This window comes from Solanum verrucosum, unplaced genomic scaffold, assembly GCF_900185275.1.
Source record: "Solanum verrucosum unplaced genomic scaffold, falcon-dt-bn FXZP01000271.1, whole genome shotgun sequence".
Taxonomy (NCBI): Eukaryota; Viridiplantae; Streptophyta; class Magnoliopsida; order Solanales; family Solanaceae; genus Solanum; species Solanum verrucosum.
The window spans coordinates 940474-959431 of NW_026019951.1; the positions used below are offsets into that span (position 1 = coordinate 940474).

Genomic DNA, 18958 nt, shown 5'->3' on the forward strand with positions numbered 1-18958 from the left:
GACTCTACACAAGCTAATTACACAGTGACTGAGAAGGAGATGCTCGCTCTAGTGTTCGCCTTCGACAAGTTCAGATCGTATTTGGTAGGTACTAAAGTGATTGATTTTACTGACCATGCAGCTATTAGGTACCTATTCAACAAGAAGGATGCTAAACCAAGGTGATTCGATGGATAGTGTTGCTCCAAGAATTTGACCTTGAGATCAAAGATAGGAAAGGTACTGAAAATCAGATAGCAGATCACTTGTCTAGGTTGGAGGATTTTTCCCATGTGAATGAAAGTGAGCAAATTCGGGAAGAATTTTCCGATGAACAATTGATGGCATTAGATATATCTCAAGTGTCATGGTATGCAGACATTGTGAATTTGATAGTAAGTGGAGAATATCCTCCGGGTGCAACCACCTAACAAAAGAAAAAGCTTAATAATGATGCTAAGTTCTATATCTGGGATGAACCGTTCTTGTTCAAATAATATGTGGACCGGGTAATGAGAAGATGCATTCCGGAGTATGAGGTTCAAAAAGTGCTCGAAAGTTGTCATGCTAGCCATATGGAGGTCACCACGAAAGAGAGCACACGACGCATAAGGTACTTCAATCTGGTTTCTTTTGGCCCTCATTATTTAAAGATTCTATTGCTTTTGTGAAGGGTTGTGATAAATGCCAAAGGTTGTGTACTATCTCAAGAAGACATGAGATTCCTCTAAGTAACATTTTGAAGGTGGAAATCATTGATGTGTGGGGTATTGACTTCATGGGCCCCTTCCCGCCATCTAGTGGAAACCAATACATTCTTGTGGTTGTAGATTATGTGAGTAAATGGGTTGAGACTGTAGCTCTTCCTTCGAATGATTCAAAAGTGGTGATAAAGTTCATCAAGAAGCACACTTCACTCGATTTGGCACTCCAAGGGCAATCATAAGTGGTGGCGGTAAGCCTTTCATTAACCATCTAGTTAAAAACCTTCTTGCTAAGTATGTAATTCGTCATAAAGTTGCTACAACTTACCATCCTCAAACGAGTGGCCAAGTAGAGGTTTTGAATAGAGAGGTGAAGCAAATTTTGTAGAAAACTGTGAATGCACAGAGGAAAGATTGGTCCAAGAAGTTAGATGATGCGTTATGGGCATATAGGACTGGTTATAAGACACCCATAGGGACTTCTCCCTATCACATAGTGTTCGGTAAAGCATGTCATCTTCCAGTGGAATTGGAAGATCAAGCTTATTGGGCAATTAAGAGGCTGAACTTGGACCCCAAACTAGCCGGTAGAAAGAGAGTAGATCAATTGCATGAAATTGAGAAGTTAGGCTCCACGCGTATGAGAATGCCAAGCTTTACAAAGAAAAGATGAAAAGATGGCATGACAAGCACATACTTTCATTCCAGGAGAAAAAGTACTACTCTTTAACTCTAAATGGACTGGTCCTTTCGAAGTGGTAAGAATGACACAACATGGGGCTGTTAAACTTAAAGATGAGACTGACCCTACGTTCTTGGTAAATGGGCAAACGGTAAAACACTAGTTTGGTGTATATTCGGATCTTGATCTTAATGATGAATGATCTAAGCTGACTTGTGCCGCGACGTTAAATCAAGCGCTACACGGGAGGCAACCCGTGAATAACATGTAATAGATAGGTAGTCATTTTTGAATTTTGATTTTTTGTTTTTGCGTAGTTTCAATTCTTAGAATCTAGAAATTACTTTTAATTATTAGTTTTAGCTAGAGAGGATTTTTCATTATTTGTAACTTAGATTATAATAGTGAAAAAATGAAAAAATAAATAAAAAATCATTGAAGCCAGGCGCACTGGCAGGCGCGCCGCGCCTGGCTATAAAATTCAAAGAGTATTTTGTGGTGTGCTGGGTGGCGCGCCGCGCCACTCTTGTAATTAAGAGCATAAGTTGGGGCGCGCTGAGCGACGCGTCGCCCCTCCATCGCGCCACCACCCAAATTTTCAAAATCCAGGTTTTTACCCGGATCCAACCCGATCCACTCCCCTTAAATCCCTAAAACTCCCATTCAACCCCCATTCTCACCAAATTAAACCGCCCAAACCACTCCTATATACTCTCCAACTCTTCTTCTTTTTCCTCTTTCACTCCCCAACTTCCTCCATTAATACCCACTCAAATGCCCTCACTTTCCCAAGACAACTTCCACTTTTCCATAATCCCCCATAAATAGCCATCTATCTTCACTTCTCTCTTCCTCCCAACTCTTTCTCTATCTTTTTCCCTTCACCACTTCCAATCCCAAACCCCCCTCTAATTTCGATTTTTGGAATAATATGAGGTGGTACTTTTGCTGTGGGGGTTTGATCACCTAGTTTCTGAGGGCCCAGAGTATTGAGGAAGAGGCTGTGGACCTGACTATTGTTATTCAACCGGATCTGACGGGTAAGTTAGTTGATGTGACTAAAACAAAGGCACTAGACACGTCCCATGGACCTGTCTTGTCTGCCCAAAAGAGACAACCCATGATGACAGTGTCATTACAAGAATATTTGGTATGGCAGAGCTGCAGCTGCGGATAGAAGGACTCCCGATTACAGAAGAGGAGATGGAAAACCTAGCGGATCGCTACCCTTTGACTAAGAGTGCAACGTCCTTATACAGGACTGGTCCCACATTTCTAGAGCCTATGGATGATGATGAGGCTACTGATGATGAGGTGATGGATGATGAGGAAGATGATGCAGATGATGAGGTGATGGATGATGAGGAAGATGATGCTGATGATGAGGAGGCGAATGCCTTGATGGTATTCGATGGTGATGACAATGATGCCTCGAGGCCTGAGGTAGTATTCCTAACTCTATACTTTTCTTTAAACTCTGCACTGAGGACAATGCTTATTTTTAAGTGTAGGGTGGGGTAATACGTCTCTTTTGTATATAGTTGTTTACTACTTTATCGAGTCTAGTGTTAGTTTTAGTTAAATTTTTAATTTTAATTTTGGGTTCCTCAGCGTTTGTTTTCGGTACTTTTACTGAGGATTGTCCCCTTGAACCGGCTAGGACTAGTTTACTGCTTTATTGAGTCTTAGAGTCGTCATAGGAGTGACAGTTCCCAATGATGGATGGATGACGACCGTCTTAAGGGAAAATTAGTCACATAGAAGAGTAGGATTGCAAAACCAACCTTGCCTTTTGAAACTATGTCCGAAAAAGTTAGCCAAATGTCATGGGTAGTCACAATTGGAAAAGTGAAATAGAATGTTAACCTTGTAATAAGCATGTGTTCTTAGTTTGACTCAAAATAAAATAAAATAAATTGGCTTAATTGTGTAGTGATACCGTAATGCAAGTTGTATGAGCATGTTGGTTGGTATGTATGTATATGTGTCATGATGCCATGTGTGGTGAGAGTTGATTGGTTCTTGCTTAACTTGATATCTAGAACTTGCCTTGTGTCTGATTGAATTAGTAGCTTGTATGACTTAGGGAATGTGATGGAGGTGTTTCTTTGAATTAACCAATTATTGACTCTACTTGTATGCCTACCATTGAAATTATCCCTAGTGAAGCCCCATTGAGACTTTAGCCTTGTTTATTGATAAGCCACATGATAAGCCGAAACTCATTTGTTTGATACCAAGTCTTTGATCCTAATAAAATCCTTAATGCATTATGTTAAGAAGAAGGGTTCAAAATTGTTGGTTGATTTAATAAAGGGTGAAATCCTTCATTGTGTGGAAAAGAAAAGGATAGTTAAAATATGTTTTGGTCCGGTCCTTAATGACAATGTGCACCTCAACTCAATTGAGGGTGGCAATTTCACAACTATGCTCGAAACATTGGCCCTGGTCCTATCAAGGATAATGTGTACCTTACTCGGACCTTGAAATCTAAAGTGAGAGTGGCTAGTGCAAAGGCATGAAAAAAATAATGAAAAAAAAAACAAGAAAAAAATATAAATAAATAAATAATATAGAGGGCAAAGATGGAGCAACAAAGAGGGGTAAATATTAATGAATTGTGTACTAGGAGGAAATCAAATTTATGAAGGAGATTGTTGGAAAAATAATGACATGTGCATTAGGGAGGTGTAATCACTAAAATGGTTCCTAAATATTCCCTCCCTTACCTTAAGCCGACATTACAACGAAATCAAAGTCCTCTTGATTTCTTGAGAAATATAATGCGAAAGTAAGAATACACTATTGGCAAGCGTATGGTATGCTGAGAAAAGTAAGAACTTCTTTTGTGAGAGTGAGTTGATTGTTTGAAAATAGGCCTTGTGACATTGTGATTGCTTGAGTGAAAGGCTTTACTAAATGAGAGCAAGTGAGGGCATTCATGGCATGTGTAGGATTATCTAATTGGTGTGTTTGTATGAGTTTGCATTAGCCCGAAAAAATATTAGAAGAGTCATTCTTTGAACATGTGGTGTTACTTGGTGTAAATGTTGTGAAATGTTTCATCCATTGTAAACTACAAGATCATGATTAAAAATGTTTGGTTAATTTTAAGGTGGGTTGATCAGTCCAAGGGTTGTGAAAAAGAATTAATAGTCTAAAGATTGTTTGAGGACAAAAAAAAGTCTAAGTGTGGGGTGGTGATCTTAGGCGTATTTATATGCCTAAGTTGTCAATATTTGCCCATGAATTGATTGAAGTAACAAATGATCTTGAGTCTATTAGCTTGATTTTGTTATACTTGCGATATTATGCACTAAAACATGTGATTAGAGGTTTCAGGAACTCTCAAGGAAATTGGAGTCAAATTGAAAGAAAAGATGCAAGGATATGCTGAAAAGAAGCTAAGTCTGAAGGCCCCAGAGCTAGGCGCGAGGCACCAAGGGCCAACATTCAGAGAGGCCTCTCAGGTGCTCTGAGAAGCGCAATGCGCCAAGGCCCAACATTCTGGGGCATTTCTCAGGCGCTCTGAGAGGCGCGACGCGTCAGAGTGTAAACCCCAGAGGTGAAGTTTGGGCGCGATGCTAGGCGCGACACGCCAGCAGGATCCCGATTTTTCCAGCTTAAAAGTGTTAAAAAAGGATTCCTAATTGTAATAGACTTTGGCTTTAATTTTCCTACTATTATAAATAGACCCTTACGGCTCCATTGTTAGGGTTTGACTTTTATTGGGTGTGCAAGAGCAAGTATTCAAGTTTCTAATAGGTTTTGATCTTCTAACTCTTTTATTTTCTAGAAATCACATTAACAGTTGAATTTTGTGGTTGTCTAATAGCATGAGTCGATAAACACATTAGTTCTGGGTTGTAGCTACTAATGGATTGTTGATTATTAAAGGCTTGTTGAATTAATTCTTGGTTGTCATTATAGGTTAATTCTACGTTCTTGTTTTAGTATTTTATGATTGATCACCATAAGATAAATATATTGTCTAAACTTGAATCGGGAGAGGAGAGGTTAGATAGACCAGAGAATATAGAGAGCTTGATCGACCCATTAAGTTGAGGTGATTTGTGTTCAGGAGTTACGCCCAGACAAACGACTCGCTTGGTTATGAAACAGGGGGAAATATAAATGCCCACCAGTTAGTCTATATATCCCTATTCAACGATGTAGTTAGATAACTAACTCGGGTAGGCGACTAGAGGTGTGAACCCGACTCATACAATTAACCCTGTAAATCAGTAACTTGACGACTAACATTAGTTCTAAGCTAATAAAATGATACATGAGATTCATTGCATGTTGCAGCCCTGGAATTGTCTTTTACTTGCTTGAAACATCATCTTAAAGTGGTTCACATTTAGTTACGTTTATTTAGTTCATAATTAGTAGTAGTTAACAATCATCACAATCTCTGAAACTGTTGCTTCTATTTTATTTGTGGAGTTAAGTGTTGGATATAAGTTAATCATAAGTCCCTTGGGAACTATAACTCGTTTCTTTAAGAATCTATATTACTTGACCGACCACGTACACCTGCGTGTATATTAGGGAGCAATAAATCCTCCCATGTTCCATGGGTCCATTGTGGAAGAGGATCCACAAGGGTTTATTGATGAGGTCTATAAAGTTCTTGATGCTATGAGAAGGTCTCCACAAGAAAAGGCGGAATTAACTGCCTACCAATTGAAGGATGTGTCTCAAGTATGATATGAGCAATGGAAGGGGGAGAGACCCATAGGAGCGGGCCCGGTAGATTGGGAATTGTTTAAGTCGGTATTTCTTGATAGATTATTTCCCCTAAAGTTGAGGGAATGAAAAATGCAAGAGTTCATAAATCTTCGACAAGGGGGTTTGAGTGTGAAAGAGTATGCCCTTAAATTCACACAATTGTCAAAGTATGCTCCAAGCTTAGTGGCAGATTCGAGGGCCAAGATGAACTAATTTGTGATGGGGGTATCTGACTTGGCAGTCAATGAATGTTGTTCGGCAATGCTCATCCCAAGTATGAATATTTCATGTCTCATGGTCCATGCCGAGTAAATTGAGGAACAAAAGCTCAAGCAAGTTAATCAGGAAGTAAAAAAATCAAGGATCGATGATGGAAATTCTTCCAAGGGTAAGTCTGAGGGTCAAGGTCGACCAAGGTTCAAGAGAAGGTTCTCCAACCAAGGCTCCTCTAGTGCTCCAAGGGTCAACAAAGGTATGGTGTCTAACCCTAAGCCTCAAGGAGGCAATAGTGGTGGATCTTCCATGGTGAGGCCTACTTGTGCTAAGTGCGGTAAGAAACATGATGGTAAATGTCTTGCCATCATGGGTGTTTGCTATCGTTGTGGTAAGAGTGGTCATCAATTGAAGAATTGCCCAACACTTGCGGCTAAGGGGAGAAAAGATAAGAAAATTCCTCCTAGTGGTTCAAAGTCCAATGCTCCCAAGAAAAACCGCTTCTATGCTCTTCAATCCCGAGGTGACCAAGAGAACTCCCCGGATGTGGTGAACGGTATGTTACAAGTATTTTTTATTGATGTCTATGCATTGTTAGATCCATGTGCCACTTTGTCCTTTGTGACACCTTTTGTGGCAATGAAATTTGAAATACTCCCTGAAGTGCTAGTAGAGCCTTTTGTCAGTTTCTACCCCGGTTGCTGACTCGATGGTGGCAAAAAGAGTCTATAGGAGTTGTCCTATTTCTTTGTCTGTAAAGTTACCTTGGTGGATTTGGTGGAGTTAGACATGTTAGATTTTGATGTGATTTTGGGTATTGATTGGTTGCATGCATGTTATGCCTCTATTGATTGTAGGACTCGGGTAGTAAAGTTTTAATTTCCAAATGAGTCTATTTTAGATTGGAAATGGGGAAATTCTATCCTTAGAGGTCAATTTGTCTCTTGCCTCAAAGCTAGGAAAATGATCTCGAAAGGGTGTAATACCATCTTGTTAGGGTTATGGATATTGAGTCTGAAACCCCTTCTCTAGAGTCGGTTCCGGTAGTGAATGAGTTTCTGGAAGTTTTTCCCGATGATTTTCCGGTATATAGACTTAGTGGGAAATAGACTTTGGCATTGATCTTTTACCGAATACACAACATATCTCCATTCCTCCTTATAGAATGGCTTCGGCCGAGTTGAAAGAGCAACTAAAGGATTTGCTAGACAAGGGTTTTATTTCACTGAGTATCTCTCCATGGGGTGCTCCAGTATTGTTTGTTAGAAAAAAGGATGGGTATCTTAGAATGTGTATCGACTATCGTCAATTGAACAAAGTGACCATAAATAATAAGTATCCCCTTCCGAGAATTGATGACTTGTTTGATCAACTTCAAGGGGATAACTATTTCACCAAAATAGATCTTTGTTTGGGTTACCATCAACTAAGGGTGATGGGGGTTGACATTCCCAAGACGGCCTTTAGGACCCAGTATGGTCACTATGAATTTATGGTTAGGCCGTTTGGGTTGACAAATACCCCGGCGGAATTTATGGACCTAATGAATAGGGTGTTTAGACACTATCTTGATATGCTTGTGATCAGGTTTATTGGTGATATTTTGATCTATTCAAGGAGTGGAAATGATCATATGAACCATTTGAGGGTTGTATTGCATGTCCTTAAAGACCACCAATTATATGCAAAGTTTAGTAAATGTGAGTTTTGGCTAAGGTCTATAGCCTTCCTATGTCATATTATGTCAAGCAAGGGTATTGAGGTAGATCTTAAGAAGACGGATGCAGTCAAGAGTTGGCCTAGACCTCTAACTCCTACCGATATTAGAAGCTTTTTGGGTTTGGCCGGTTACTATAGGAGGTTTGTTGAGGGTTTTTCCTCCATTACTTCTCCGTTGACTACTTTGACTCAAAAGAAAGCTAAGTTTGTGTGGTCGGAGGCTTGTGAGATAATCTTCCAAGAGTTGAAAAATAGACTTACTTCCGCTCCGATGTTGACCTTACCGGAGGGTACCGATGGGTTTGTGGTATATTGTGACACCTCTAGAGTGGGATTGGGATGTGTGCTTATGCAACATGGTAAAGTGATTGCCAAGGCTTCAAGGCAACTCAAGGTCCACAGAAAGAATTATCCAACCCATGATCTCCAATTAGCGGCGGTAGTGTTTGCCTTGAAAATATGGAGGCATTATCTATAAGGCTTGCATGTTGATGTGTTCATTGATCACAAGATTCTTCAATATATGTTTAGCCAAAAAGACTTGAATCTGGTTAGAACTTTTGAAGGATTATGACATGAGTGTCCTTTACCACCCTGGCAAAGCCAATGTAGTTGCGGATTCCCTTAGTTGATTGTCCATGGGTAGTGTGGCCCATGTAGAGGATGAGAAGAAGGAGTTAGTTCGTGATGTGCATAGGTTGTCCCGGTTAGGTGTTCAACTAGAGGATTCCACCAAGGGTGGTGTCACAGTCCACAATGGTTCTGAATCATCCTTTGTGATGGATGTTAAGTCCAAGCATGACCTTTATCTGATATTAATTGATTTGAAAGAATCGATACTCAACAAGTCCGTTGAGGCTTTCTCCCAAGGGGGAGATGGGGTGCTTTGGTACCAAGGTCTGTTATGTGTTCTGGATGTTGATGGATTGAGAGAGCAAATTCTAGAAGAAGCTCATGGTTTGCGGTATTCTATTTATTCGGGAGCCACCAAGATGTATCGTGATCTACGTGAAGTCTATTGGTGGAATGATACGAAGAAGGATATAGCGGGTTTTGTAGCCAAATGTCCGAATTGTCAACAAGTTAAGGCCGAGCACCTAAGGCCGGGAGGCTTTTTGCAAGATATACCAGTTCCCACTTGGAAGTGGGAAGAGGTGAATACGGATTTATTGTGGGTTTGCCTCGTACTAAAAGGCAACACGATTCTATTTTGGTCATTGTGGATTGAATGACAAAATCAGCCCACTTTATTCCCGTCAAAGTTTCATTTTCGGCGGAAGACTATGCCAAATTGTACATCAAGTAGATAGTGAAGTTGCATGGGGTTCCTTTATCTATTATTTCGGACCGAGGTACCCAATTTACTTCACACTTTTGGAAGGCATTCCAAAAAGGGCTTGGTACTAAGGTTAAGCTTAGTACGACTTTTCATCTCCAAACCAATGGTCAAGCGGAACGTACCATCCAAACCTTAGAAGATATGTTTAGGGTATCTGTTATAGACTTCAAGGGTAATTGGGATGACCATCAACCGTTAATAGAGTTTACCTACAATAATAGTTACCACTCAAGTATTGACATGGCTCCTTTTGAAGCAATGTATGGTATGAGGTGTAGATATCCGGTAGGTTGGTTTGAAGTAGGTGAAATTTCTCTAATTGGTCTCGAACGAGTTTTTGAGGCCATTGAAAAAGTATGTCATGACCCGAGTCAACACCCCGGACGTGACACGGTGTAAAGACTCTGAAGAGCCTCATACAAGCCTCATAACATTCATAACATAAGACATATGAAATAGTCCAGAATTTAAAACTTTTTTAAAAATCCATACAATTGAAAACATCATTTAAAACAGCGGAAGTCTACTTGTGTCACATGGCCATCTAATACATTTGATGTCAAAACTAGGGTCATGGCCCTTACAATAGAGAAAGTCTAATACGAGTCTAATACAATGAAAGACATGAAACATCAATAAAGAACTTGTCCTCAGATCCATTAGGACATACCACAATCTTTGGAAGAACTCAATCCAAGCAATTCAACTAGAAAGAAACAAATCACTTGTCGGAACCTACACTTTGTATAAAAATTAGAAGAAATATGTGTTAGCACACAAAAATGTACTAAGTATGATAGCCATGCAAAAACCATGCTTTAAAAGGGACATTTTGGTTGAAAACCATGCTATATGCCAATTTTGCGAAACATCATGAAGTTTAGTATAAAAGGCATAAGATACAATCACATTCAACATATAAGTCATTTCATCACATTAGAACCTTCACCTAAAGTAACCCTAAGTTATACTTGTGTAATATAAGATTAGCATCCCATAATACTATTCCTACTAAGTAGCACTTTGAGGCCACCTTAGATGAACTTACCATTCATCATTACTCATCTTTATCCAGTACTCATGCATAAGGAACATAAACATTTTATAATTCATGCCAAGGAAAGTAACTCATAATACAATCCAATTAAGACATGCATTATTACATTAAGCATTTAAATCAACTTTCTCATTAGCTTTATTAAGAGCACATTCATTCATTAACATTAAGACATTGGAGAATCACACCATTGCCCTCTCAAATCCTACTCGTACAATGCATGAATGGAATCTCATAATACCACTCACACTTTATAGAACCTCTCAAGAAATCATAGCACGTATCTCACATGATGGTAATCAACATTAACCGACATAGACCATGAAAGAAAACCATGGAATCTGGTGTCGTATAACCCCACACAAAAAGAAGGTGTCCTACTTGCCTAAGGTAGAACTAAATGTATTAGCTTTTAGGTAGATCCACTAACTAAATTCCTATGTGGGGACATAGTTATGTCATAAGAAAGATGTTCATTGAAACCCGGCCTAACGTAGGGAGAGCTTCCATCTTATCATATCCACTTGGTACTTAGCCTCCATTCCCATAGAGTAATTCATTCACATTAACATTATTGTACTTAAGAGGGCTACCAACATTAGCTCTACCGACCCAAAGTACATTACACATGAAAGGGCCACCACCATTAGGTCTACCGATTCAAGGTACATTATGAGGATAGCTCATTGAATCTTCAGAAAAGGGCCACCACCATTAGGTCTACCGCTTCAAGGTTCATCATTACATTAGTTCCTAGACTCCTCATGAAGGGATACCACCATTAGGTCTACCTGTACAAGACATAGCCTTATGATACTTCATTCATCATTTATGAAAGGGCAACCACCATTAGGTTTTCTGGTTCAAGATATAGCATTACATTGAAGAAACATTTCACATATGACATCATCATTCATAAATGTATAATTGATAATAAACTTTTAATAATAACACAATTACATTCTAGACATGATCACATTACTTTCATAAACATAGAAACCTTGCTTTCCAATAAGGCACATGTATAATTCTCATAGTCATGTATAGGTTGTTCATTCATAAACCTTCAAGAACCCTAGATCACAATTCATGATTCACATATTGCATCACTATTCTATACATGGATATTCACATATTTCAATTAGATTAACTACTATATGCATAATTTGATCACAATCCACACACATTAATCATCACCCACACATTGAGATCCAATTTGACAAAAATAGGGGAATTCATGTGATGCACATGAATCAGAAAAATCAAAATATAATATTTAAAAAAGATAAATATCATAATTTGATACGCAATGAAGTTGTCAATATTGCAACTGATATGTATCATATACCTATTATTGGATTTAATACATAGTGCTCCAGTTATATAACATTATGATTTATGTATCAAGATTATTATTGGGTAATATGTACATATACATCACATTCTAAGTTGGATAAGACTGAATAATTATTAAAGAGTGCAGATATATAACACACTACTGATTTGTTACGGTCTATATAGCCTTTTAGATTTGAATAAGATTGATGATACTTGATAGATGTAAATGATACATTAGGTATTGTTTATGTATCAAGTACATTTATATTGAACATGACAAAACTAATTGAAGATTCAATAACATTGTATCAACACCTCAAATATGAATAGGATATATTGCATAAAACAAAAGTTACTATAGTAGTGATGTATCAGATCAGTGATGACACTAACAAAGGCTAATTTAAGAATCAAAATAAACGAGATACATTGAAAATATGTATTTTTTATAGTGATGGTCGTGTAATAGTAGATCCAACTTTTTCTCCTTTTTGGGAATTTTTTCAATAGTAAATTTAGAGCTCGAGCATGTGTCCTTCCTCGAGTTCTCCGCTCTCAAATTCTTCATGATTAATGGTTCGTGTTGTCGTTTAGATCTGTTTTCATTAAAAATTTCATCCTCAAAATCAAGTACATGAGGTACATATTTTATGTAGAACCAAACCTCAAAGAGTGAGTTGGATACATGGATATTCACATATTTCAATTAGATTAACTACTATATGCATAATTTGGTCACAATCCACACACATTAATCATCACCCACACATTGAGATCCAATTTGACAAAAATAGGGGAATTCATGGATTCATAGGTAATACTTCATAAAAACAGTAGTAATTCATCAAATTTATCATAATATAAGACAATAAACACTTTTAAATAGTTTTGAAAGTGAATCCATGCCATAGATTGAAAATTCTAGGTTTTGGAGAATTTCATCATTGAGAAATAGAGTTTTGAAGGGACTCCTTGGGTGGAAATTAACCAAGGATGAAGACTACCATACCCTAAAAGATTTTTCCTCTAAATTTGAGAATAAATACCTTGGTTCTTCAAGCCCTAGCCTCCACTTCTTCTTCTTCTTCTTTGGGAACTTCTAGAGAGAGAAATTTTGGAGAATAAGAACTATTTTGGGTGTTTGGGAATAATGAAGTAAATAGGTGTTTAAATACTTCAAATCATTTATATATGTGAAGTAAAACATCTAATGTCGACCCCATATAATATCTGATTAAATAGGAATTTACCATTTGACCCTCGACTAGGCAGCCCACTCCCAGGCACCACGAGAGGGATTCACGAGTCGTGGTCAAGATCACGATTCGTGGTCCTTCCCATGGTCCTTGGGCAATGGCTATGGCTTGGGGTCTTGGCCAAAAATAATTGGAGGCATGACCACGAGACCTCCCACGATCCGTGGTCAAGACCACGAGTCATGGTGAAGGTCGTGGTCTTGAGGCAGTTGCTAGGCTTCAAAGCCTTGCCTCTCACACACCTAAGGGGTCTTCACGAGCCCCTATATGATCTGTCAAGGGCACCACGGCCCGTGGTGGTGCCCGTGGTCCCTTGACCAGTAGCTCCTTCAACTTGGCACTTCTCCCATGTGGCTAAAGCAACCCCATGAGCCTTCCCATGGTCCGTGGTCATGACCAAGACCCGTGAAGTGAATCGTGAAGGGGAGCCTTGTCTTAGGCACTTTTGGGGACACACTGTCTTGCCAACCAAGGGTTGCACCACAACTCGTGGTGTCCACCATGGGTCGTGAAGACCTTCATGATCATGGTAGGCAGTGGCTAGGCTCGTTTTTAGGCAGCCTTGGCCCCCTAGCCATGGCCTTCACCTAAAACCCTTGGGCTTTTCCCTTAACGTTAACATTAACCCCCGTGTTTAGGCTCTAGTGAACCCTACTAATTTCTGAGGTATAACATTATCTCCCCCTTGGGAACATTCATCCTCGAATGACACATTAGACACCTACGGAATTATAAACTCAAGACTAGATTCACATCATGCATGACACATCGATATAATGCAAAAATCATAGAAGGAAACATCAATTCCATATCAATAACCTCAATGCAACACAAAGAAGTAGGAACAACATCTACAAACTCATTATGCATGAAACTTCAACAATTCGCATTTCATTGGAGGAATTACCTTCTCCAACTTAAAGCATGCTCATCATAACATTATTAAGCACATTATGCAATTCTTCTCAAAAGCACATTTAGGCATGTTCAACAATTCACCTCATGAAGCATATAGGAAACTCACACTAAATGAACATCAACATGAGGAACATAATTCATTAAAACTCATTTTCTCATTTAAACATATATCCATCAAGAACATGCATAACATAAGGATACCATGGAAACACATATTCACACATGACACCAAAACATGAAACAAGCCAAAAGGGAACTCTTTGTCTCAAGCTTGAATAGTAATAGAAGGAAAAGATAAGGATATCGAAACTTTCAACAAACTTACTATTCAACACACCATCTCCCCCTTGAGGGTAAAACCATACCACGGCTTAACATGAAATAGCATAAGGACCTTAATACAACATTCAAAACCATAAGGAACTATCAACATACCAGTGCCTTCATCCGAAAGAACTCCTTTGTCAACTCTAGTAGCATCCTTTACTAAAACCCTTACAAAGACACCACTACTCAACATTTTCCATGGATTGGACTTCTTTACCATTCTATTTCTTAACTTGCCGGTTTAAGATCCCAACCGATACTTCTAAACTAGGAAGGTCCTCATTAAGAAACTCTTGCTCACAAACAACCTTACCAACACCACTCAAGGTCTCATATGAGTCTGCCAAATCGGGTCTAAACTCCTCAAACTCACTACACCTCATAAGGTGAGAATTTCAAGCAAACCTAACTCATGAACATCAAGTATACTCAATAACCTTTCTATCTAATCACATTATCTTCCCCCTTGGGAGGAAGCCTATACAAACTCTTCTAAGCATTACCTCTTTCAATTCTAAGATCGGAGAAAGTCATCACTAAGCCTTCATACCTATTACACACGATGATTCTAAACTAAGGTGAATAACACATTTACCCTTCTTGGAGGAGTCTACCCTCTCAACACATTTAGGCATTTCTAAAACACCATATTCATCAACTATATCAACATACCTCAAAACTCATCAAGACTTTCTACCAACAACACACATAACTGTAATTAGCATCAATACTAACCTTTTCTCCCTCGATCCTTGTAGCATTAGCCCTTCGAGTAGTCGCATCTTGAAGACCATCACGTACAGAATAAGAGAGAGGTCTTATAGAGTTAAACTCTATGGAACGACTTTGAGTAATGTAAGAAGTGAAGTTTCCTAACGTCTTATAGCCTCTCATTCATAAATGTGGTGCGCTTCACACTAAGAACAAGACTCTACTAGACGTGTCTTGTGAGACATCATCCTTAAAACCATCCCAAAATCTTGTCCTCTAACACCATTTTTGTCACGACCCGAGCCTACACCCCAGACGTGACACGACATACAAGACTCTGTAGAACCTCATATAAGCCTCATAAAATTTATAACATAAGACGTATGAAATAGTACAAAATTTAAAACTTTTCATTAAATCCATACAATCGAAAACATCATTTAAAAGAGCAGAAGTCTACTTGTCTAACATGGCCATCTAATACATTTAATGTCAAAACTAGGGTCATGACCCTTACAATAAAAGTCTAATAAGAGTCTAAGACAATGAAAGACATGAAACATCAATAAATCACTTGTCCTCGGATCCATTAGGACATACCACAAGCTTGGGAAGAACTCAATCCAAGCCTTTTGAACTATATGGAAAAAACTCACTTGCCGGAACCTACACATTGTAGAAAAAGTAGAAGAAATATGGGATAGCACACAAAAATGTACTAAGTATGATAGCCATGCAAAATCCACGCTTTAAAAATGACATTTTGGATGAAAACCATGCTATATGCCAATTTTGAGAAACATCATGAAGTTTAGTATAAAAGGCATACGACACAATCACATTCAACATATAAGTCATTTCATCAAATTAGAACCTTCACCTAAAGTTACCCTAAGCTATACTTGTGCAATGTAAGAATAACATCCCATAATACTATTCTTAATAAGTACCACTTTGAGGCCACCTTAGATGAACTTACCATTCTTCATTACTCATACTTAACCAATACTCATGCATAAGGAACATCAACATTTCATAAGTCATGACGAGAAAAGTAAATAATAATGCAATCCAAGTAAAACATGCACCATTACATTAAGAATTTAAGTCAACATTCTCATTAGCTTCATTAAGAGCACATTCATTCATTAACATTAAGACATTGGAGAATCACACCATTGCCCTCTCAAAGCCTACTTGTGCAATGCATGAATGGCATCCCATAATACCAATCACACTTCATAGAACCTCTCAAGAAACCATAGCATGATCTCTCATAATGGGAATAAGCATTAATCGACATAGACCATGAGAGCAATCCAGAAGAAGGTGTCCTACTTGCCTAAGGTAGAACTAAATGTATTATCTTTCAGGTGGATCCACTAGCTAATATCCTATGTGGGCGCATAGTTATGGGATAAGAAAGATGTTCATTGAAACCCGACCTAACGTAGCGAGAGCTTCTATCTTACCATATCCACTCGGTAGTTAACCTCCATTCCCATAGAGTAGTTCATTCACATTAACATTATTGTACATGAGAGGACTACCAACATTAGGTCTACCGACCGAAATTGCATTACACATGAAAGGACCACCACCATTAGGTCTACCGATTCAAGGTACATTATGAGGATAGCTCATTGAATCCTCAAGAAAGGGCCACCACCATTAGGTTTACCGATTCAAGGTTCATCATTACATTAGTTCCTAGACTCATCATGAAGGGATACCACCATTAGGTCTACCGGTTCAATACATGGCCTTAGCATACTTCATTCATCATTTATGAAAGGGCTACCACCATTAGGTCTACTGGTTCAAGATATAGCATTATACTGAACAAACCTTTCATATATTTCATCATCATTCATAAGTGTATAATTGAGAATAACCTTTCAATAATAACACACTTACATTCTAGACATGATTACATTACTTTCATAAACATAGAAACCTTGCTTTTCAATAAGGCAAATGCATAATTCTCATAGTAATGTATAGGTTCTTCATTCATAGCCCTTCAAGAACCCTAGATCACAATTCGTGATTCACATCTTGCATCACTATTCTATACATGGATATTCACATATATCAATTAGATTAACTACTACATGTATAATTTGATCACAATCCACACACATCAATCATAAACCACACTTTGAGATCCAATTTGACAAAATAGGGGAATTCATAGAGTCATAAGTAATTCATCATAAAACAGTAGTAATTCATCAATTTGATCATAATATAAGACAATAAACACTTTGAAATCGTTTTGAAAGTGAATCCATGCCATAGATTGAAAACCCTAGGTTTTGGAGAATTTCAACTTTGAGAAATAGAGTTTTGAAGGGACTCCTTGGATGGCACTTAACCAAGGATGAAGACTACCATACCTTAATAGAGTTTTCTTCTAAATTTGAGAAGAAAGACCTTGGTTCTTCAAGTCCTAGCCTTCATTTCTTCTTCTTCTTCTTTGAGAACTTCTAGAGAGAGAAATTTTGGAGAAGATAAACTATTTTGGGTGTTTGGGAATAATGAAGTAAATGGGATTTTAAAGACTTAAAATCATTTATATATGTGAAGTAAAATATTTAAAATCGACCCCATATAATGAATAATTAAATAGGAATTTACCATTTGACCCATGACTAGGCAGCCTACTCCCAGGCACTGCAAGAGGGTTTCACAAGTCGTGGTCAAGACCACGAGTCGTGATCCTGATCGTGGTCCTTGGGCAGTGGCTATGTCTTGGGCTCTTGGCCAAAAATAATTGGAGGCATGACCATGAGACCTCCCGCGATCCGTGGTCAAGACCATGAGTCGTGGTGAAGGTCGTGCTCTTGAGGCAGTGGCTAGGCTTCAAATCCTTGCCTCTCACACGCCTAAGGGGTCTTCACGAGCACCTATACGATCCATCAAGGGCACCACGGCCAGTGGTGGTTCCCGTGGTCCCTTGACCAGTATCTTCTTCAACTTGACACCTTTCCCATGAGGCTAGCGCAACCCCACGAGCCTTCCCATGGTTCGTGGTCATGACCACGAGCCGGGAAGTGGCTCGTGAAGGGGAGCCTTGGCTTGGGCAGTTTTGGGGGCACACTGCCTCGCCAACCACGAGTGGCACCACGAGTCGTGGTGGCCACCACGGGTCATGAAGACCCTCAAGTTCATGGTAGTCATTAGCTAGGCTAGTTTTTAGGCAGCCTCTTCTCCCTAGCCATGGCCTTCATCCAAAACCCTTGGCCCATTCCCTTAACCCTTGACGTTAACCCCCACATTTAGGCTCTAGTTAAACCTACTAATTTCCAAGGTGTTACAAAGTCCGAGTCATTAGAGAGAGGCTGAGGATGGCCCAAAGTCGGCAAAAGTCTTATGCCGATGTTAAAAGAGGGGATCTAGAATTTGAAGTCAATGATTGAGTCTATTTGAAAATCTCACCTATGAAAGGTGTGATGAGGTTTGGAAAGAAAGGGAAATTTAGTCCCCAGTATGTAGGCCCATACCAAATCTTGAAACGTGTTGGGAAAGTTGTCTATGAGTTAGACTTGCCAAATGAATTGGCTTCGGTTCATCCGGTATTTCATGTCTCTATGCTTAAGAAGTGAATTGGAGATCCGGTATCCATTATCCCCATAGAAGGGCTGGGGGTTGATGAGAGTCTTTCATATGAAGAGGTTCCGGTAGGAATCTTGGACCGGCAAGTCAAAAGGTTGAGAAACAAGGAAATAGCTTCCATGAAGGTTTTATGGACAAATCATTTAGTTGAGGGCGCTACTTGGGAGGCAGAGGCCGATATGAAATCCTGCTGTCCTCATCTTTTTCCTTCTACTCCTATCCAAGCTTGAGATAAGTAGTTTCTCTTGAGTTTTCTGTTTTGGGAGTCATGTGTGCTATATGTGTTCTTTATGATTTCCTTATGATATGCATGTTCTTGAGAAAATTCATGTTTAGTATACAATGAGTTTTCATGATTTATAT

At 38.9% G+C, this 18958-nt stretch overlaps 1 pseudogene; it reads left to right on the top strand.

Moving 5' to 3' along the window:
• The first annotated feature begins 8669 nt into the window (after nt 1–8669).
• LOC125814072 (uncharacterized) lies at nt 8670–18830 on the top strand (annotated as a pseudogene).
• The last annotated feature ends 128 nt before the right edge of the window (nt 18831–18958 follow it).